Genomic DNA, 22,484 nt, shown 5'->3' with positions numbered 1-22,484 from the left:
TTTTAAATTTGAATATGTCATTTTAGACTACAACATTCCAATAAGTCTTATTCGCAACTTATACACTAGTATCAGCCAAATTCGTCTAATTCTGTGTCAAACAGACTGAGTGTTTTTTTCTGCGACACTTTTCGGGCACTGCCTTGCACAAGGAGGAAACAGTGTATTTTATATTAGATTTGGCGCAGATACCATTTATCAAGCACTTAAAGTCTGGCTTTGAAGGCTTAATCATCATTGTTAAGACAAAATGGCCACTGCATAGATGACGTCCATGTTGTATTGGGTCGGTAATATGAAACTCGATACATATGAAGACTTATAAACAGATATCTGATATGTCGCTCGTAAAACATGAAGTCTAAAGGAATCTTCTATTTGCGGAAGACATCCAAGGTCTCCTTTCGTTAAGGGTAAATATATGAGCTCTATGAGTACTTCCACGAAATGTTTTTCCGTCCGTATAATAATGCAACAAATAATCTGCATGTTGCATGTTCCTCTTTATTGACATGAACAGCACGGCCTGGTTGACCAAGAAAAAATAGAGCTATAAAATAAGAGATGTTGTCCATTACATTGTGGGTGGTCGCAAGAGTAATACAACTTTAAAGGATAGTTGCATGATACCGAAAAATGTTTCTACTATGTAAACAACACTTTGGCCTAAAATTGTCAATTTCAAATAATAAATGCTTGTGGTCAGTATATAATGACCTTTATTAATTCGGTGGTCAGTAGGTTAACGGTCAAGGTCACAGTAACCTAGAGACTGAAAACGGTTTCCGTTGAATAACTCAAGAATGATTTGACTTACAATCGCCAATCTTCATAGGACAAGTGCCTGTGGTCAGTAGCTGGCTCCTATTGCTTTGGGATCAGAGTTATATAAACATGATAAAGATTGAAAAGAGGTTTCCACTCACCCAAAGACGTAAAACCTTATTAACTATATTCATTAAATTTAAAAAAAGATAATAGGTAAGGGTAGATTTCTCGGAAGCACAGAGCATCAAAAACCCTGCCCCAGAGCCACGCATTTACACAGTAGGCCGACAACAAAAAGAAGCTTTAATGGAAAAATATTTCAGACGGGTTGCTTCAAACATCCAACAAGTCAATATTAGATTATGCGAAATACCAACGGAATGGAAGGAACGGCAAGGGGCGAAACGGGGCCGGAGGTGGCGGTGGGAGGAGGGGAGAAGGAACCCGAAAGGGAAAGCCGAACAAGGACGAACACACAAAGGAACGCCATTTTTTCCAGAAACAGCCGCACATCAATGCAAATACAATCTGTAAAAAACATCCTTTGGAAGCAAAGAATGCAACCAAGAAGAATAATAGCAGACTCGGTTTGATTGAATATGTTCATGAGAGGTTATGAAATGTACAACACCTCTCACGCCCCCTAGCACCGGCTTAAGCGGAACCTTATTACACATATGTTGAATGGACTCCATGATCCCAAAGGACCAGAAAATATAACAACACTGAATCCAAATACGGGGAGACTTTTTACAGCCGCAACACGGCACTTAAAAGATTGCTGTTGTGATAGTTAATAAAATCTGTAAAAAGATCCTTTGGAAGCAAAAAATGCAACCAAGAAGAATAATAGCAGACTGGGTTTGATTGAGTCTGTTCATGAGAGGTTATGAAATGTGCAACACCTCTCACACCTCCTAGCACCGGCTTAAGCGGAACTCTATTACACATATGTTGAATGGACTCCGTGATCCCAAAGGACCAGAAAATATAACAACACTGAATCCAAGTACGGGTAGACTTTTTTACAGCCGCCACACGGCAAACCACAACAGCGCAGACACCCATGCACCAAAGATAAACACACAAGCACAACCAACCAAACAAACAACACAGAAAAAACGAACAATCAACACACAAGAAAACAGTAGGGCACCGCTACAGACCCACAAGCACACAAACGCACCCACATACGCAGAAAAAACAATCACGCACCGTCCCGGAAGAACCCGGCCACAAAAACAAAGGGGAGCCAAGAAAACTCACCAAAAGTAAAGGCGGAGGGGACGCAAACAGCAGTGCAAACGTAAGGAAAAAGAGAGGCCAACAGGGGGAGTGGGGCGGAGGAAAAACGCCCACAACAAACAAGAAAACACACGCAACAGACAACACAAGACAGAAAAAACAACCAGCCGAAAACCGCCCCGGAACGGTCAGAAACCCAAATAAAGGAAGGAAACCGGGGGCTCAAACGCGTTCAGGGCATGCCAACCTCGCACTTCCAACAACTTAAAGGGGGATGTTGGTAGCGGTAGGTTGTCATAGCATGTAGCTAATTGTCAGGTTATTAAGAATCATCGTTTCATTTGTTTTATTACCCAGTGATTACTGGAAGCAAACATGACCATCCATTTCCAGCTTGACCATCTGGCCTGCTGTGATTATCTCTCAGTCAGGAATATGTACTATACATGTTTACTATATATTTTTCATGAACAACAAAAGTACATTGATATACTAACTGGTAATTGTCAAAGTAGTCAGTATGTACCCAGCCATAACGCTTGGGATCAAGGACCAAACTGTTCACTAATATGTGAGATATTTCCATTTTATTCTATGGATTTCAAGAACAATTTCTACAGAGACGAATATTTAGGTTTTTATCAGAAATAGTTTGTTCTCATTATTGTTTATTTGATAGTTTATTCATTTTTTTTTTCAATTAATACCCAGTTTTGAAAATTCCAAATTGACCTACGGAGTTGTCATTAATAATCTAGTACATGTAATCCTGCAAGAATAAAATGTGAAATGACCTCTTTTGAGGTGCATAATGACACTATTTTGAGAGCAAGAATATGTGATTGTTACATTGGTCTTTTACATTTTTAAGTATAGTTCAGTACATTGTAATTATATAGTATAACTGTAATTTACCAGAGTCTAGGTGCAGAATGTGGCTCTCAGTTTGAATAATTACATCTAGACACCTCATGACTAGTAAACCAAGCAAAAAGGTACCAAAATTTATTTTCAGTACACTTATAACATTTCCGTAGGTCTTTCTTATCTACATTTGCAATAGCGCATTTTGTATATTTGAAACTCACTCTCTTGAGTGAGAGTAATTTTTGTTGTAATCCCAGGCCAGGTTTCATACCAACACATTATATGGTGTCCACTTTGAGTGTACAATGTATTGAATTCATTCTATGGATTTTATACTGCAAATTTATTCTGAAATAAAATTCATAAGAACATATTTATTTATAAAGATACAAAATTTGCCGTCATAATATTGTAAAAAGGAATACCAAATAGTATTGCATTATTAACATGGACACGGAATCAAATGCCTACCAGTCGGCGTGATTCCAATTCAAAGGTTGAACCGCCCCGTCTCATCCTCAAAAGTATACGTCGACTTATGATCCAGTACGATATTTTGATTCAACTTAAAAAATGGTATATACGGAACATTTGCAGACAGCGAACATAACATTTACGATTTGATATTGACCAGCGTATACATACAGTAATCTCATAATTATTTGATATAATTAATAGTTGATTACATCATGCTATTTTTTATTAAATGCATTAATAACAAATTGAACTTTAACCAACTTGGTACTTGCATTTTGTTTCAGTAGTTATATACTATTGACGAAGTTTACTAACTGTGACTACACGACCTCAAAGAATTAATAGCAAGAATGGCATTGCAAAGAAAATAATACTACAGCAGCAAAAATCATCGTTTCCTTAATCTCTTTTTATCTTGAAAAAAGAAAAGACTGATAACATCAAAGCAAACCATAAAACACATGTGATGGTAATAAATATGCAAGATAAATATATCTGGCTGACCACTAACTGAGTATCCAATTTGCAGATGACTATTAATTATTGACCTGCTGGAGTGCTAATATGCTTCCCTAGGAAATGAACATTCGCCTTTAAACAACACAACGAAAACAAATCCCCCGCCGAGAAAGGCCCCAACAACAGCGCAAAAGCAAAAGACAAACAAATCAAAACACAAAACTAAAGCAAACCGAAGGCACAACCACACAAATGCACTCAACAACCTATCTTAAGTCAGAGCCCCTATGGGCACGACCAAGAAAACCGCAAGACAAAAACCAATCCCAATATTGTTTTGCAACAATTGATCAAGAATGAAGGTTACAGTTACATAGCTCAAGACCTAACATGATTACTACTCAGAAACTAAGGACTAGTCAGTTGTGTACATGTTTTTACAACCATGCTTTGCACGGAATGTCACGGGTCAGAGGCGTAGGTAGACATCTGTGTGAAGTTAGCAGAATAGCAGAACAGCAGAATAACTCCAGCAGAATAGCAGAACAGCAGAATAACTCCAGCTGACTAGCAGAACAGCAGAATAACTCAGCCTACAGAACGCAGAATACTATGACTAGCAGGAACATGTCAAATCTTTCGTGACTAGCAGAACGTATTAGAATATTCAGCAGAATAGCAGAATGCAGAATAACTCCAGCAGAATAGCAGAACAGCAGAATAACTCCAGTGACTAGTGCACGAATTAAACCCAGTAGAGCTAATGCGGCTTATTATATTTTGTTATTATTAAGTTATTAAGTATATATCTACTTCGTGAATTTTAACACAAACATTTGATAATTTTGGCTTTTTATTTATTTATAAATAACTCCCTTACATCTTTAAACGGTGTTTATGTAAATATCTTTTTATTTACACTACAGTAAGGTCTTTGATTTTTATATCCACGAAGGTGGGCATATTAAAATCGCATAGTCCGTCCGTCCGACCGTAACTTTGAAAATCCTTTTCCTGGCTGCAACTCTGCCATCCATGAAGGGATTTTGAAATAGCTTGGCATAAATATTAACGACGTTTCTTGAATAAGACCCAGATCCCTAGCTACAAGATCAATGTCACACTTAGAAGTCGAACGTTAATAGGGTATGGTTCGTGTCCGGTTCGTAACTTTGCCATTAATCAAAGGATTTTGAAATTACTTACTAGTGTACAGAATAATGAAAACGGAGAAAAAAATCTTTTAAGTCGAATATATAATGTATTTTTAATAAAATGTCTAGTCTCATTGTTTTGCTTTTCTGTATATCTATAAGAATGTCTAGTATTTCACTATTATTTCATTATATGAAAGTAACTTACATGTCCCTTTCTTGTTGCAAAGAACACCTTTCCGGGAGTTTGTCGCAATACATAGAATCAATAAGCCTATAAATCAAATTTAAGGACGTAGGATACCGTGTTACTAAGGTAGATTTTCTGTATTTCGTGCAATTTAATGTTTTAACTGCTACAATATCAATTCCGTTTATCTCTGTTCCTTCAAGTACAAATTGTATTTTATTTTACAACTATGTATGAAAACGAATTTTTCGACGGCTTCAGTGTCATTCTGTTCATGGCCAACATTGATTATCTGGGCAATGTAATATAAAAGATATTAAGCACTTTACATGGAATCCGATTTTTCTTAAAGTTCAAAGTGTTTAAAATAGCTTATGTCTTGCTCTTTATCGTAATTTCCTATAAAAAAATATCAAATAAAATCATCTTTCTATAAAGTTAATGAAGCTTTAAAGCATCTTATTTCTAACGTTAGTAATATTTTCGTGTTGTTTGTATTGATTTAAACAAATTTCAAGGTTTAAAATTTTTACAGCAGTACCCCTTGTCTGACAATTTATGGAAAAATCGCTATGAATACTGTTATTATTCTTATGGATATTGTTAATGCAAATAAACGCTGCGTTCCTTAAGTAGACCTTTGCCAACGCTTTTGAATTTTACATTTAGATGTATATGTCACAGGCTTCGTTTCCATGTTAACCTCGATTTATTTCAAGAAACTACAAATTTCTATTAGAGCTTGAAAATTTTTAAAGGTTAATTTTAGCAAGTAAGTAACAGATTATCAACGGAAACTGAAAAAATAGGTATAACATATCAAACTAGCTAATTTCTACTTTGAAAATGGCCGTAATTAGTACCCTATCACCCAACTATATTTCCAATAACACCAGTTACCGTCAACCACTTTCTTACATTCCGAAGAAACAAAGTACTGATCATTTTTGAGTTTGAAAGCAAAAGACTCGTTAAAATATTCCCGCAAATAATGGCCGTTTAAAAAAGTTCAAATAAAGAAAATACACAGAAATAATTACGTATTTCCATAATAAGAGCTATTAATTTTGCGCGGTAACTGACAACCATTAACGTCATTTTAAGGCAACAAGGTTTTTAAGCGTTTCTGTGGCAATTGTTTCCCCATTATTTCTGGATAATTAAACCATTATGTATCAGATCGGAGGTAGGTTCCATATATTTTTTCAAAGAATGGATATACAAACACATTTAGTTTGTTTAGTCGTAATCGTGTAGTTGTTAGGGCACATATTTACAAGAAATTTATAGCAACTTTATTTGTGATGTTGATATGTGTTTGGGTAAGAAAGACTATGTATTGTTTTAAAACTTAGGGATATAGCTGCTTAATTGATGTCACTATCAACTTTAGCTTGAAACAATTTATTTATTTTGTTGGGTTTCGCGTTGCACCGATACAATTATAGGTCATATGGCGACTTTCCAGCTTTGATGGTTGAGGAAGACCCAAGGTGCAACTCCTTGCATTATTTCATCACGAGCGGGCACCTGGGTAGAACCACCGACCTTCAGTAAGCTAGCTGGATGGCTTCCTCACATGAAGAATTCAACGCCCCGAGTGAGGCTCGAACCAACATTGATGCGTGGCAAGTACTCTAAAGTCAGCGACCTTAACCATTAGGTCATGGATCGCCCAGAGTCTGATTTAAAATGGCACTATCAATAAACCACTAGGTCATGGATCGCCCAGAGTCTGATTTAAAATGGCACTATCTATAGATAGATAGATAGAATTGATAGATAAATAGATAGATAGATAGATAGATAGATAGAAAAGTTAATTTAGAATCCGCTTCCCTAGACACATGATCACTCAGATTCTGTTTTAAACGGCACTATCAATAAATAGAAAAAGAAAGAAAGCCATTCCCAAAATGTTAACTTTCATTTTTGAAATGAATATTTTAAACCATTGTTTAGAAATATGTTCAAACCAGATTTTAGAATAATTCCCCGTTTTAAAAACTAATTGACCCTAAGAAAAAAGTCTCATGTCTAATTAATCCAGTCAAAAAATACTCCCATCCCTCATGTCGGACCGAAGGGCACACTGGTTGGAGCGTTCGCCCGTCATTCGAGCGGTCACAGGTTTGTTGTCCGAAATTGTCACGGAAAGTTAACGCTGTCCATGACTAATTTTAATGGAACAGTCGCAAGTTACTGTGGGGAAAGAGTTTAGTGCCTTTTAAAGTTGAAATGTTGCTGAAAACAGGCGGAAAACCCAAAAACAAACAATAATTATTCCAGCTTATTCTGTATTGTTGGTATGAAATATACACAGTCAAGTTAATGTCAATGTGACGTACAAAGTGTACGGACATGAAGTAAATAAGTTATTAAATAAGTTATTACACATATGCATTTGATAACCATTAACTGTGTTGGGCTTTCGCCATTTCTCAATAACCTTCAATTATGTCATGGCGGCCTGCTTACACAACCTCTTTTTCAGTTTCTTAACAGTAGCCACTCTCCGTAAGAAATTAATACTTTCCCTCTTCGTGGAACACTGTATCTAGTCGGGTTCGAATATTAGTATAACATCTCCGGATTCCTGGGTAAATTGTATTTAACTACAGTGGCGCTTGCGATAAATTTCCGCGCTTTCGGGAAAAGAGGCGGTATCCGTTAGGTAAGTATAGGTTATAACACACTAAATAGTTGTTGTTCTTCATTCTATATAAAACTGACCTATTTCCAATGACCGCAGCACACATCAGAACCCATTTTAAATTTCTGTAACTTACATTTTCTTGAAGAATATTGTCAGGGCTAACTAAAAATCAAAAGAAAAGTGGGGGTCATGTTTGATGCAAGAAAAATAATTTCAGTCAAACACACAAACTGCAAAATCAGCTAAAAAATGAGACCCCAAATTATACTGGTGGTGTATGATCTAAGTTTCCATGAAAAATTTTGTCATGATGTTATTTCATTATGAAAATGCTACCTACATGTCAAGCATAGATCTGTCATGTGATTTTAGCAAACAAAATGCAAAGAAAATAAGGAAAACAGCTCTACAGAGCAAAAAAACTAAGGACTATTTGTGTCCGCCATTATGCGACTACCTTTATTTTTTCGCGCCATTTTTCTATTTAGTGTCTGTATGCCACGTGATACGATAACCGTGTGCAACAAAGAGAAACGTGTAAATGAAATACGCATGCGCACCGTTAAACGAGAACCGTGTTATAGGCTGAACACCACTAAATCCAGCTCTTCATTATTTCATATAAAATTCATTTACTTCATAACGGCTTTTCGACATTTTCTAGCATATCAGATTTTCAGAGACTTATATTCCCATAAAGAACTAGATCGCTTCTTTACAAAAAAAAAAAAAAAGAAAAAAGAAAAGGGGGTGTTAACTTTTATATAAGAAAACTACAGTTCGGTAAATACAACCCACTGAATTTACTACTTTTCGCTTCTTTCAATTTCTCTTTTCGAGACATTAAATTCTTACGCCGCCATTTTTACCCAGAATGCGATAGGAACATGCCGATTTCAATAGAATGCAAAGTGATACATACTGAAACATGGTAGGGTAAAAGTAAGCACGTTGCTGTCGAGAAAATGCACTAGGAAAGGAAAAAAGATTAGTACTATTTATATATGGACTACTTGTGATAGACCAGCGGAGGCTTACATTCTATTTGATAGTGATCAGCCTAGAAACGAGAGATTATTGCGCCTGAGAAGCGAGAAAAGAAACGATAACCGTGAAAAATCTGAATCGTTTTATTCAATAGATACTTTATCATCTATTACGGGTTTGTGTTAAGGCTGAATTTTTGTAACAAGTCAATAAAATCTGATATCGTCAATTAGTGAAATCTCATCGAAACTATAAATTCCCTTTATTGCACTTAAAATGTGAACGGCAGCTATTAAGAAAGCAAGTTAACCACAGAAACTTATAGAATATACTTTTAACATTATGATCAAACGTTTTTCTGAACATGTATACTTCAAATTCTTTTGTTTCATCGTTTACATACATTGGTTTTATTCATTAGTTAAAAACGACGTTCTAATTTATTGTTGTCTGCACATTTCAGTGATATATATTTCTCAGCTGATAGTTGATTTGTTTCTGAACATGAACCACAGAATATACTTTTAGGGTAAAGCATGTTCGCAATATTTAATTTAAGACAATTACATGTATATGATTTTTGGTGACTTTTAGGCACATTTAGCCCGGTGCTGTATTATTTTGTGTATATGTATTTTAATACCTATGCACATGTCACGTTAATAAAACATTTACCTACTTATTTATTATCAGCGGCATGATTCCACCAATCAATTTATCAACACAAAAGAAAATAAGATTTAAATTTGCGATTTGCTTTTGCTAACAATTAAGGAGTAGATTTTATTTAATTTGATTTGCTTACGCATACTTAAAAGATATTTTTCTTTGCCTTAAGCGTAAAATGTCACAGTAGCGCGTTAATTGTATTTACGGTGTTCAACTGATTCGGAAAATAATTTCAAGCTTTCTTAATGACATAAACTGTCAATAAGAAGACAGTTGTGCCTCACAGGTTGAGTCAAACAGTAGTTAACTATCTGTCAGGGGGATAAAAAGGATCAAAGTCATAAAATTGTCAACGGATCCAAATGAAGCAATAAATCATTTTTAAAAATGCTTACGAATGCGAGAACAAATTAGATTTTGTATATGCCGGATGTTTTTAAAATAAGGCATATAATTATTATGTTACAATGGTTATGATATTCTTTATACAATGTGACTTCACATGATTGAAGTTACACTTCAACTGAATTTGCGTCCGTTCCTTTCATTTACCATATACTTTCGTTAAATGTAAAATCGCATTTTTCAACAGAAGAATTAAAACAAATCATACTCCTGAAAGCACCGTCGCCGTCGCGACCGCTCCCCACTTTCACTACAGCACACATAATCCACCCTTTATCCCTCTTTACGTTAACTTCTAACCGTCACCCACCGCATTAAACCGTTTTTTAATTTTGTTCAATAACTTTACATCAGCCAGTTTAAAAATGAATTCGCCCTCCTGAATATTATTTCACATATTCGTTATATTTTCAAATTCTACAGCTAACTGCAAAGACAAAACAAAGGTAAGAAATAGAAGTAAAGAAAACTGAATAGACGCAACGAAAACAGCAAAAGTAATATGCATTAAAGAACATGCTTCTTTCGCATGCACAAACAGCATCATTACAATATATACCGATCTGGCAAATATGGCAATAAGTGCTTAAACTGGTAGTAGGGTCTATGAATGTGCACATCAACTTCTGCATACCAAAATGTTCGTCAGAATATTTAGTTTTCAGAACTGCCTGATGCCAGTTTCTAGTCACTGGGCAAAGTCCTCAAATTCAAGATGGCCGCCAACATGGCCGCTGATACATGAAAATGATACCCAATGCATAAAATTGCAAAATAAAAGCATTTAACTGTTGTAAATTAATTTGAAGTTATTATAAAAATGTTAAAGTTATAAATCTGCAAAATTATATGCATTTATCGATATGAAATACAACTTTTTGACACATTTTATACCAATTTTATATGGACTTAAATTTGATGAATACTATTTTCTTGAACATACGGTCAATATACTTTGTTTGTATTCCTCTATTTACTGTTGTTCCTTACACAATGCAATCCCGTGTTGAACAAGTGATAATAAATTGTAATAACATTATTATTTTGTTAAAGGATACATTCAAATTATTGATAATATATATATTTATAAGTGGGTGGGGTAATTCAATATAGAATACAATGTATATCTAATAACAGGTAAAATAAAAAATAAATTGATAATCATCTTCAGTTTTGTATACATCCTACTATAGTTTCATTATCAAAACAATGTATAAAGTACGAAATATATATTTAGACGAAACGTACCAAGTTTATTTAAAAAAACGGCCGCCAAGATGGCTGCCGCAATGTTTTTGCTATGACTTACATTTTATACCGGCAGCAACACCTTTGAAGAATATGCTATAGCTTGTTGATTTCTTTGCGTTATAACAGTCGCACATATGTTGATTATTTAATTGTATTGTGATTTATAGAGTAAACTGTAATATTTTTTTTTGGACATTTATCAAATAAACGAAACAGAACATAGGTATATACATCCATACCAGATATTGGTTATAAATGTAAATATTCATCTACAAATATCTAATAAATGAATCTTTCCTCTACACCAAATACACAGTGAATAAACACTGCTTAATTAAATTACTGAGATCAAGGGAAACTTTCTCTTACACCAAAGTTACAGGAAATAACGAAACTGTCCGCTCTTCCAATGGAAATAAAGGGCCCGAGTTTTTTTGGCTGTGAGGGTCAAAACACCCGTTGTGCACGTTCCAATAATTTCTGCCACTGTCTGGGCAGTCGTGCCCAACAAATGTGGGCTGCCAAATCTGCATACACCATGGGACAAACTGCCCAACAAATGTGGGCTGTCAAATCTGAAAACCCCATAGGACAAAATGCCCAACAAATGTGGGCTGCCAAATCGGAAAACCCCATGGGCAAAATGCCCAACAAATGTGGGCCGCCAAATCTGAAAACCCCATGGGACAAAATGCCGAACAAATGTGGGCTGCCAAATCTGAAAACACCACAGGACAAAATGCCGAACAAATGTGGGCCGCCAAATCTGAAAACCCCATAGGACAAAATGCCCAACAAATGTGGGCTGCCAAATCTGAAAACCCCATGGACAAAATGACCAACAAATGTGGGCTGCCAAATCTAAAAAACCCATGGGACAAAATGCCTAACAAATGGGGGCTGCCAAATCTGAAAACCCCCATAGGACAACATACTGAGCATTTGACTCCAGCATTAACACACTATCGGGAATTAATTATTTCCAGTAGGTGACCTGGTGAATACTCAAAATGGCCTGGACATTCCCTGCCAACCATGTGGTAAATGCAGGGAGAAATAGATCCTTGAGAACATACACTATACAAAATGGTAACCTCCCTGGTTTAATATCTTACATCATATCACTCTGCTCCTTCAGTTCAGGGCAATCTCTTCTCAGTTGATCTCCCTGACAATTAAAGCATCTCCCTGAAGATCTAGGCAAAATACGATTCTTCAGCCAATGACTTCCCCCACAATTAAAGCAGCCTCCCCTATTCCGACTAGGACTACCTGATCAACCCGGACAGGTTTCCCGAGACTTATTTCTTCCGGGACTACACGGAGAGGGAGACAATGATTGATCAACTTTGGCGGTAAGCTCAGACATAGCTTTCAACAAATCTGTCTGTTGCTTAGTAGCGTTTTCTTGGTATTTAAGTTGGCTTTTGCTAGCGGTCTCATGGACTTTAATCATACTGTTTGGTAACTCTGAGTGGGCATGTTGTGAGTAAGTATATTATGCGGAGGGCAATGTCCACATGTGGATTTTTCCCTTTTCATGTGACTATGTGGATTTTGCCCTTTACACGTGTCTATGTGGATTTTGCCCTTTGCACGTGACTATGCGGAGTTTGCCCTTTGCACGTGACTATGCGGATTTTGCCCTTTACACGTGATCACGCGCGCGCGTGCACACGTGTCTATGTGGTTTTTGCCCTTTACACGCATCAATGTGGTTTTTGCCCTTTACACATGTCAATGCGGTGATTACCCTTTTCACGTTTCATACCGCGTGATATCTTTAAAACGCCTCTATAAAACGAGATTTTGATTTCTCAGCGGCTTATATTGCGGTGTGAGTGCAGCGACTACACATGGAATCTAGTGAGAGACGGGTCGTATCTCCGGCTTTGTGTAAGAGGATTTATGACGATTTTGTGAGGAAACCGTATATTTCGTTGATACATATCCTGAACTTCGAACTTTATGAAGTGGCTTTGTACTCCATTTTACCCGAGGATTTTTATTTTTACTTGAACAATGAGCGGAAAATAAGACAATGGTTAGTTGACCTATCCACGTTTGAAAAGTTCAGGTCTCGTGTCAGCAACGTTGTGGAAAGTCGAGAATGTATCATCAACTTGTACGCTATTAATTGGAGAGCGTGGAAGGAATTCGTTGTAGATAATCAGAAGGTGTATAAAATAATGTTTCATTGGAGAACGGGAGGAGAAATTTCGTTTACTCACCGGTGGTCGTTATTAAAATCTTTTTAGTCCGTTACAGCTGTAAGTGAAAATGAACGATAAGGAAAAGAACGAAATTTTACAACGGTATTATTTTGAAGCGAAAAACCCTGCAGCTTACGCGGGTGTAAAGAAACTGTTTGACGTTGTTAATAAAAAGCACCCCGGAATATTTACGATCGCCTACATTAAACAGTGGTTGAATGATCAAGACGCCTATTCGCTGCAGAAGCCACGACGTCACAGATTTAAGACGACCAACGTACGCGTGACGAATATCGGAGAGCAGTTGGATATAGATCTGTTATCGATGATGAATCTAGCCGATGAGAATGATGGTGTGCGTTCTTTTGCTTTGCGTCATTGATATACTCTCGAGAAAACTTTGGGTGAGACCGCTGAAAAATAAGACAGCAAAAGCGGTTTTAGCCGCTATGAAAGACATCCTGAATGATGTTGCGCCAATCAAAATTAAGAAAATTTCTGCAGATAGAGGCAGTGAGTTCTCCAACCAGTGGTTTAAGAGGTTTATGAAAGACAGTGGCATCTACGTTTTTACGACGAATAACGCGCCGAAAAGCAATTTTGTTGAGAGAGTGCAAAGGACTTTGAAAGAAAGGTTGTACAGAATGATGCGACACGAGAGGACCTATCGATATATCGATGAACTACAAAATGTGGTTGATAGTTACAACGCAACTTCGCATCGCGGTTTAAACGGTTTATCACCGAATGCTGTTAACAAGGATAACGAGGCTGACGTGTGGGCGCAAATGTACTTGAAGAAAACCAACGGAAAGAAAACAAAGCCGAAGTTTCAATTTAAGACAGGTGATCTGGTGCGCATTAGCTTCACCAAACAACCGTTTCAGCGCGCTTATCAAGAGCAGTACACCACAGAGGTGTTCAAAGTAGTGGGAAGACTTCTGAAGCAAGGCATTCCCATGTACAAGCTGACTGATTTGAAAGCTGAAAAAATTGTAGGTTTGTTTTACGCCGTTGAACTTCAAAAGGTAAACAAAGATGAAAACAGCTTATGGTTCATTGAGCGCATCTTGAAAAAAAGGAAAAGAAACAAGAAACTACAATATTATGTAGAATGGCAAGGATTCCCGAAGACATTTAATTGCTGGATTGATGCGAGCGATGCCAGAGACGTGAGTGAAGACGTTAAGTGAACACACAGAACGTGGATGTAATAAATTATTTTTTACTCTATTTTGCGAGACATTTAATCGCAAGAAACGACTACGTTTGAAATAATGAGCATTAAGAACGAACCACGAGATGTTGAGGTTAACGATCAAGATGATGGAGTCTCAATGAGCATGATGGCCGAGCCGGCTGCTTCAGAGATTTTAAGTTTGGTTGAGGATCTTACCCTCAAGGACAAGAATCTCAGATGCCACATTACGATTATCAAATGGATAGGAATTTTAATTTTGACAATGACTTGTAGCGTTCCCGGATTTATTATAATGTCGCAGCGGGATTGCGTCTTGCCTATAAGCGATGATGGTATCAAACCGGAAATTAACAGAACAGGTTGCATATTTGTCAAACAGTTTTATTTGCAGGACCGTCTTTATGCCACAGTCTGTAACAAAGACGGATATGTGTTTGTGGATATAAGGCAATTCGTCAACGCTACAGCCACCATTATCGGTGTGGAACTTAATCATTTGCAATGGCGAACTTTGAAACAATTCTCCTCAAGCATAGATTCTGCAATTTATGAAGCTCGGGCGTATTGGAGAAACCTGAAGCGTTACAAAGAAGAAACAGTTAAGGGAGCATAAAGTCTGATCTAAATACATCATCAAGAAAACATGGAACGTTACATTTACGTTAAAAGTGCTGAAAGTGATGCTTACTTTTCGGATAACGCGGTGTACCGATTTAAAGTTCATTTGAATTTTCCATTGACTCTACACGGCAACTGGAAAGTCGCACTTACGGAATTCTATGCTGCGGACGACTCAAAGTGTAAGTCTGAAACGACTAGTGCTCTTTACATTTACACCGATCTTTGTAAAGAAAGTATTGTGCACGGAGAGGAGCAACCGTTGTTAAAACGATTGGATAAAAACAAAAGGAACAGTTGGGATTATACAATTGATAACACTTACTATCTACCCGTTAAACGAAAGGAAGTGAGAGAATTTCAAATCTATATAAAACTTGGGAATGGTACATATGCGTCAGATTTGAAGTCGCCGCTGCATCTAACACTTCATTTAAAACAGTATCCGTTTTATCAAAAAGAATGAAATTATACGTTCCGAATCCTCAGAAATGGGTCGATTTTTTCGAAAGAGTAAGCAGCGGGAAAACAACATTAAATCAGTTTGGAGGTGGACGTCGCCTATCTGTCATTCCTGTAGACGAATCAAAAGTTGCGGATGATAAACTGTATCCTATAAAAGCGGTTCTGCCGGCAGAACAAACCACAGCACAAGCTAAATCAGAGCTAGAGTGAGAGGATATAAATCCATCTAGTGTTGTTAACATGCTTCAGTCTTCAAGCAGACGGCGACGAGGTGGGACCAAACGCAAGAGAACCGGCAAAAAATCTCATAAAGGAGTTAAGCGTCAACGTGGGAGCGGTAACACGAAAAAGAAGTTCTCTAGAAAAGGACATAAGAATCCTAGAGTGAATCGTAAAAAGGATATATTTGAAATAAACTAGGAATGTCAGTTTTTAACGACGAGAAATTTAAAGAAGGACTTGTATCTGAGCTAGCATTGTTTGACCTTCCAAGCACACAAACTAGCGTGACTGATGTTTACTATGATGAAATTAGACCTCTATCGCAGGTGTCGGATGAGAGTCCATTCGAGTTTAAAATCAGCGGACAGAATTCAATGGATTATCTAGACTTAAGAAATTCGCAGATCTATGTGAGATTGAAAGTAGAAAAATCGGATGGTACTGCTCTCACGACTGAGAAAGTTGGACCCGCCAACTTGTTTCTTCAAGCGTTGTTTCCCACAACAGAGGTCACCCTACAAAACAAAGCCACCATAACGTGTAACTACAACCCTTACAGAGCTTACATACAGACAGTGCTAGATTATGGGAAGGATGCGACATAGCCAGCAGGATACGCAGCTCTTTAAGGTACATCCTATAGCCAAAATATCGACATTTTAGTGCTTGTCTTTACAACTATTTTGCGAATTTTTACTGAAGAATTACATAATTTGATGAATGAAATGCCTATTGAAAATGATTAAGCTCTCCTTTGAAGTATATATCTTGAAAAACAAATGCCAACTTATTCCAGAAAATCCGGACAGAAGACAGAAAAAAATATTTTTAGGTGGTCATATTTTTTCAAAATCGACAGCTGCTACATTCAAGCATTATTCTGCCTAAAATTGTGACCAAAACGTACCTAGATAATATATCTACTTCCTGCGAGCAATCAATTTTTATATAAATTTGATGAAAGTGCCTTTTAGAGTCGGTAATTTCAGATAATTTTTATTTTCTCTTTTTTTTCATGATGACATCATCATTTCACAATTAATTTGAGATAAACATGCGTATCTATGACAAAAATCCATAATATCATTACAAGGGCAATACACATAAAAGTCAAATGTGTCAATTTTATTTCTAGAAACGGTTGCAGTCACAAAGTAATTGACAGAATAAAACGTAAATTTCGGCATATTTTTTCACACAAAAATGTGTTAGTGCGTAGAAATGTGATCAGGCTGAGCACATGGTCTTATGGATTTCATAATTTTCGGCGCTTAGCGTGAAAACAGTTAAAGCACAGGATTCACAAACATTAAATTTATGCTTAAATCTATATGCGATACATTATGCATATAATTATAATTCACGATAATATCGCATATGGAAGTAACTGGAATAAATTTGGACTATTTCCTTCGGAAGTTTACATGACTGTCCTGTCAAAAGGCCTCCCTCGTGTTTACATATTTTGACAGGTCGAGTTGTTCTGGGACTAGGAACAATGGTAAGTGCAAAGTTATATAGATTTATATAAATCAATTATTTTTGCAACGAGTTCAAAGTAAGGCTGATAATCGGTCGACTCTATTTCAAGATCTGAGAATGATTTGCCTATTTTTGGGCGGAGAACTGAACACTGCATATGCCTGCATAAATATCACTGCCACCATAGATTATCATTAGATCCACTGGTAGATCAACAACAAATCATTCTCAGATCTTGAAATAGAGTCGATGCAGAATTAACGCACTGTTTCATAGATGATGAATCGATCAGAATAGATCATTGTCATGGAAAGAAACGTTGATGTACTTTTTGCATTCGAATTGACATAATTTGAACATAGACTCTGCATTTATGCCATAAGATATGTCTGATTGGACGTTCTGAATCACCCGGCAAAAACCATCAATATTTCTAAAGTAACATTAATTAGAATCAAGGTCTACTGTGCATTTAATCCGTCATGCGTTTGTTTCAGATGAATAAATAACTGCACCATGGAAACAATGTCATTTGCAAACTTTTTGAACCTGTGCTGGGCGTTCACATTGACATTTCTTGTTCAACAGGAATACATGATGTCGACCAACAGTACAGCTAGGTAAATGTCAATGTTCTATATATATTCTACAATAATTTTGTAAAAAAAATGAACAATGTCTATAAATAAGCCAAAGAAAGGACACCTCTGCATAGCTGACAAGGTCAAGGGTCTGAATGAAGTATGATCATGCACCAAAATATCAACAAATTTATACAATGGAATGAAATAACATACAGTACTATATTACAGCAAGATGTGATTAATAAATACTATCATAATTATTTATTTTACATGGCATGCATGAATTGTTCAACTTCATAAATCAACTGTGCTGTAGAACTACAGAATCAGCATAAAGAAATGAAGCTACATGAGTAGTTTTAAGATACATAAATTCACACTTGTCAAGATTCCATATATAGATCCAATGCTGATTTCCTTGTATGGGTGGTTTTCAAAATAAATGAAGCTTTTTCTTCTTTTTCACCTTACTTTAATTCAGTTCAGTTTTAGAATGTCTTTTGGGGCAAATCATATGAAATGTGTGCAATTTCAGATAAATGACTCAAGCATTTTTAAAGTTGTGTTAAAGTATATAGCTAATGTTGTCCCCTCTGCACCAAAAGTGTGACATTTTGCATGAAGGATAGTTTCAACTGAGTTTTACTTTTTCAAACCAAACTTAATTGTCACAGTTTTGGCTTTTTTTATGAAATCTAAACTCTGCACATTTAAAACAGAATACTTCTTTTCATTAACTACATTTTATTCTTACCAATAGTTCATGTCTTGTGATGGAAGCCCCTTCATAAAAAAATAGTGATAAATTTAAAAGTTGAACACTACAATTTCATAACCCCGTTACTTTTCTTAGGTCATAATGTTTTTCTAAGATCTTTATCCTTACAGATTTGAAGACACCTTATGATTTTATTGTTTTATAAATCAACTTTCTCAGAATTTTCATATATGTCTATACACCCAAAAATGTCCATTGTAAGTATTCTTTAAATAAAATGGGCTTTTTTCTTTTATTTCCCTCTAAGTGGAAGTTACAATGGTTACAAAAGCAGCTTTCAGCTTCACATATTAAGCCAAAGTGATATCCCCTGTGCACCTTTTTTTGACATTCATCAGTTATCATAGCATTTATACTGTAATATGTTGTGGCAGTTCTATATTCTTAGCAGTGTGTAAGTTAAATGCAGGCATTACTTGATAATTAAGCATTATATAAGAATCCCAGGACAATTTAAATTTTATTATTTGCATTTTTCTCAAGTTGGCAATTTTCAGGTTTAAAAGGGGAAACATCAATTTTAATTAAAGTTTACCTACATATGTAAATATTCAGTAGCGAGTATTGTGTAGTTGAAAGAATTTTACTTACTATGAACATATTCCATGAATATATATTTTGCTGCCATTTGTCCCCTGTGTATCTTCTTAAAATTACTAGTATTATAAAGTATGTATGAATTTTACCATTCCATTTTACCATGCATGGCATTTTGTCATTTTTCTACTCTGAATAAGCAGTGCATGTAAACTAAATGATTTCAATGTGTTAATTGTGTTTAAAGTCACTTTTTTTCATTTAAAGCATTACATGTGGCTGAATTTTCATGTTTGTGTTGTGAAAATTTTCAGTTTTGTACTTATTTTGTGGAATAAACTAATTGTTCAATAGGTTTTTGTCTTAAGATGATCACCATTAATCTTGTTTTGAACAGAAAAACTAATACTTAATGAATATTACACTGATTTTTAGTATGTGTCCCCTGTGCATCTCTTAAATAACTCAATTTTGAGTTGACAATTTTAGAAATTAAAATCCCCAGACATTTTTGAAATTTGGAATGTGGTTTATAACCCTGCAAAATGTGAGAAAAATAGGTTTTATAATAATATGTTAATTATTTTTCATTCAGCAACTTTTCTAGGTAAAATTTTATTTTTATGTCAGATTTGTGCAGAAAGGGTGATTTTAAAAACCAAAATCCACAAACATTTATTAAATAAGTTTCAAATTATACACAAACACCTATTCATATATGTTGAAAAAGTTTACTGTTATACATATTTCCTTGTCATAAAACACTGCAATATTTATCACCCATCTTACCGGAAATTCTCTGACCTTATGAACTGAAGGCTGTTCAAAATATTATCAGATTGGTATTTCTCAACACTTTCCCAAAGTTGTATATTTCCTTGAAATTTGAATTATTTGCTATCATACAAAATAGGTGACCCCCAAAAGAAACAGGTTTGAATTTCCAACCCCTATGTCACACTTTTGCTTCATTATTTTGAAAACCACCAATATGTGTCCTCATAGTTTTTTTTTATACTATACTATACTTATTTCAGATGAAGATATAAATTTATTCAAAGAAATAATGGGACAATGAATGCTAAAATTGCCAAGAAGAAGACTGCCAATTTACACACCATTTTGTACAGGTAGGTGTTTAAAAGTGCTTTGAAAATAGATATGGCATTCAGCATTTATTTTACAAACTATAATAACTGATTTTAGAATTATGTTCATTGTACTTTTAAATTGTTTTTAATGTGAAGTGTCAGAAATTTATAGAGAAATCACAGTTAATTGTGAAAGAAAAAATTATATATAAATGTACATGTTGGGCTTTTTTTTAGTTACAGTATGATATGGTGAACAAAATGCCCTCAATGCAGCCAGTTCTGGAGCTTTGGCTAGACTATGAACAGTAGACATCGAAAGGTACAGGATAGTTTAGAGCTGCATTTATTAATTTGTTTTATGTAATTACTATTTATCAGTTCAAATGAAACTTGGTACATCAGCATGAAGTGGACTTGCACATATTGTCAGGACTATCAAATTTGATTATTTGTTTCTTCAGTTATTATGTCATTTTCTTTTTTAAATTGTCATATCATAGCTTCCTTCATACCTTTTGCATTAAAACTGTCTTTCTGCAGATTCCATCATATTGAAATGGATCATGGTATACTTCATGGCCAAGCAGCAGAATTATACACATACTATAGTGGATTTTACATCTGATGACAGTTTTCTAAAGTTATGGTCCTTTTAGAATCTTGAATTAAATGAAACAGTTACAGTTTCTTTTCTTTTGTTCTTTATGTGCTCAGCTCCTTCCCCACTTTCTATCCAATGCCCTTGAAACTTGTAATACACTTTTACCTTAAATGTGAAGGCCTTTATCTATTTTAGCCTAAAATCTAAATTTGGAGTCTTATGCCCCTTTTTATATTGTAAGAATTATATTTCATCTCCTCCTACAGTTTTCATACTGTGTCACAGTGCAAAAGTAAGTTGATATGAAACTATCAACATGAAGTAGGCATGCACATAATATTGCAAGACTTCATTTCAGGTTACTTTTTATTGAGTGATGTCCTTTAAAATATCACAAATACATTTGTATATTGTGTATGCCTACTCACAGTTTCAAACAATGCATAAGAAATTTAGTATACATTATGGACATGAAGTGATCATGTGCCTATATATAGTGTTAGTTGAAAATGGAATGCATGAAGACAACAGACTAATATATATCATCTGTTTGAATTCAAAGCTGTATTTCTTAAACTTTATTACTTGTGTAAGATACTGTTTTTCCACTTCTTAATGACATTTTCTTGATAATGTCTGTCAGACTGATAATATTATAATTGTAAGATTTTACATTCTAAAATTTTGTGTTTTTATGAACATATAAGACATGTAAAATTTATACAGGTGTAAAAATGGCTAATTTTATCCATTTCAGATGATCATCTGAAGGGCCACAATTGTTTAAAGCACTGGTCAACAAAAACTGAACTATTTGATGGATCATACATGTGCAGAATGTACTACCATATTTCCAGAATCAGAGAAATAGAAATATCAAGTATTAAAGAGAAAGAAAAGAATGCATCATGTATGAAGAACTGCCTAATTTGCAAAATACACTGAAATCTAACAATTGCCTTTTGCATAATGCATATGGAAGTTAAAAAATGTGTACTCTTCTGGAAGATATGTGTCCAGTGCAACATTTCTTTTTCAATCTTATGAGCATAATTCTACACAAAAATTGTAACATGGCTACAGGGATAAAACAAAAGGTTTAATCTTATTTCCAAACACATTGGGGAAATCAGAGAAGAAATATCAAGAATTAGGGAAAAAGAAATAATTGTCATGTATGAAGAACTTGCTTTTTATTAATTTACAAAATACTTTTTAGCCTCACAACTGTTAATGATATTATGAATATGGAAGTTAAAAGTGTGGACTTTGATTAATCTTCAACTTCTCTGAGCATAGTTCTACATAAAAATTGTAACTTTATAAAATAGTTTTGTAGAAAAAGTGTAACACTTTCATACTTGTTTTATAGAAAATGTTTCTGGGTGTTTCAATGTAAGTTTGCTAGACCCAGACCACTAGCTCCTAAGTCAAGGTTACACTTAGATGTCAAAGGTTAAAAGGGTCTGTTTCTGTCTGGTCAATAACTGCCATACATAAAAGGATTTTGAAATTACTCGGCATAAATGTTCACCATAAAGAGACAACGTGTTATGCGCAA

The 22,484-nt window shown here is 35.2% G+C and overlaps 1 long non-coding RNA gene across 1 annotated transcript; it reads left to right on the top strand.

The window, feature by feature from the left end:
• Positions 1-17,806: 17,806 nt before the first annotated feature.
• LOC128557783 (uncharacterized) lies at positions 17,807-21,845 on the top strand. Its single transcript, XR_008371383.1, has 4 exons — positions 17,807-17,949; positions 20,266-20,358; positions 20,557-20,641; positions 21,681-21,845. It is a non-coding gene; the product is annotated as an uncharacterized LOC128557783 (long non-coding RNA).
• The last annotated feature ends 639 nt before the right edge of the window (positions 21,846-22,484 follow it).

Source organism: Mercenaria mercenaria, chromosome 6 (assembly GCF_021730395.1).
Source record: "Mercenaria mercenaria strain notata chromosome 6, MADL_Memer_1, whole genome shotgun sequence".
Taxonomy (NCBI): domain Eukaryota; kingdom Metazoa; phylum Mollusca; class Bivalvia; order Venerida; family Veneridae; genus Mercenaria; species Mercenaria mercenaria.
This window is presented reverse-complemented; position numbering and strand designations above follow the sequence as displayed.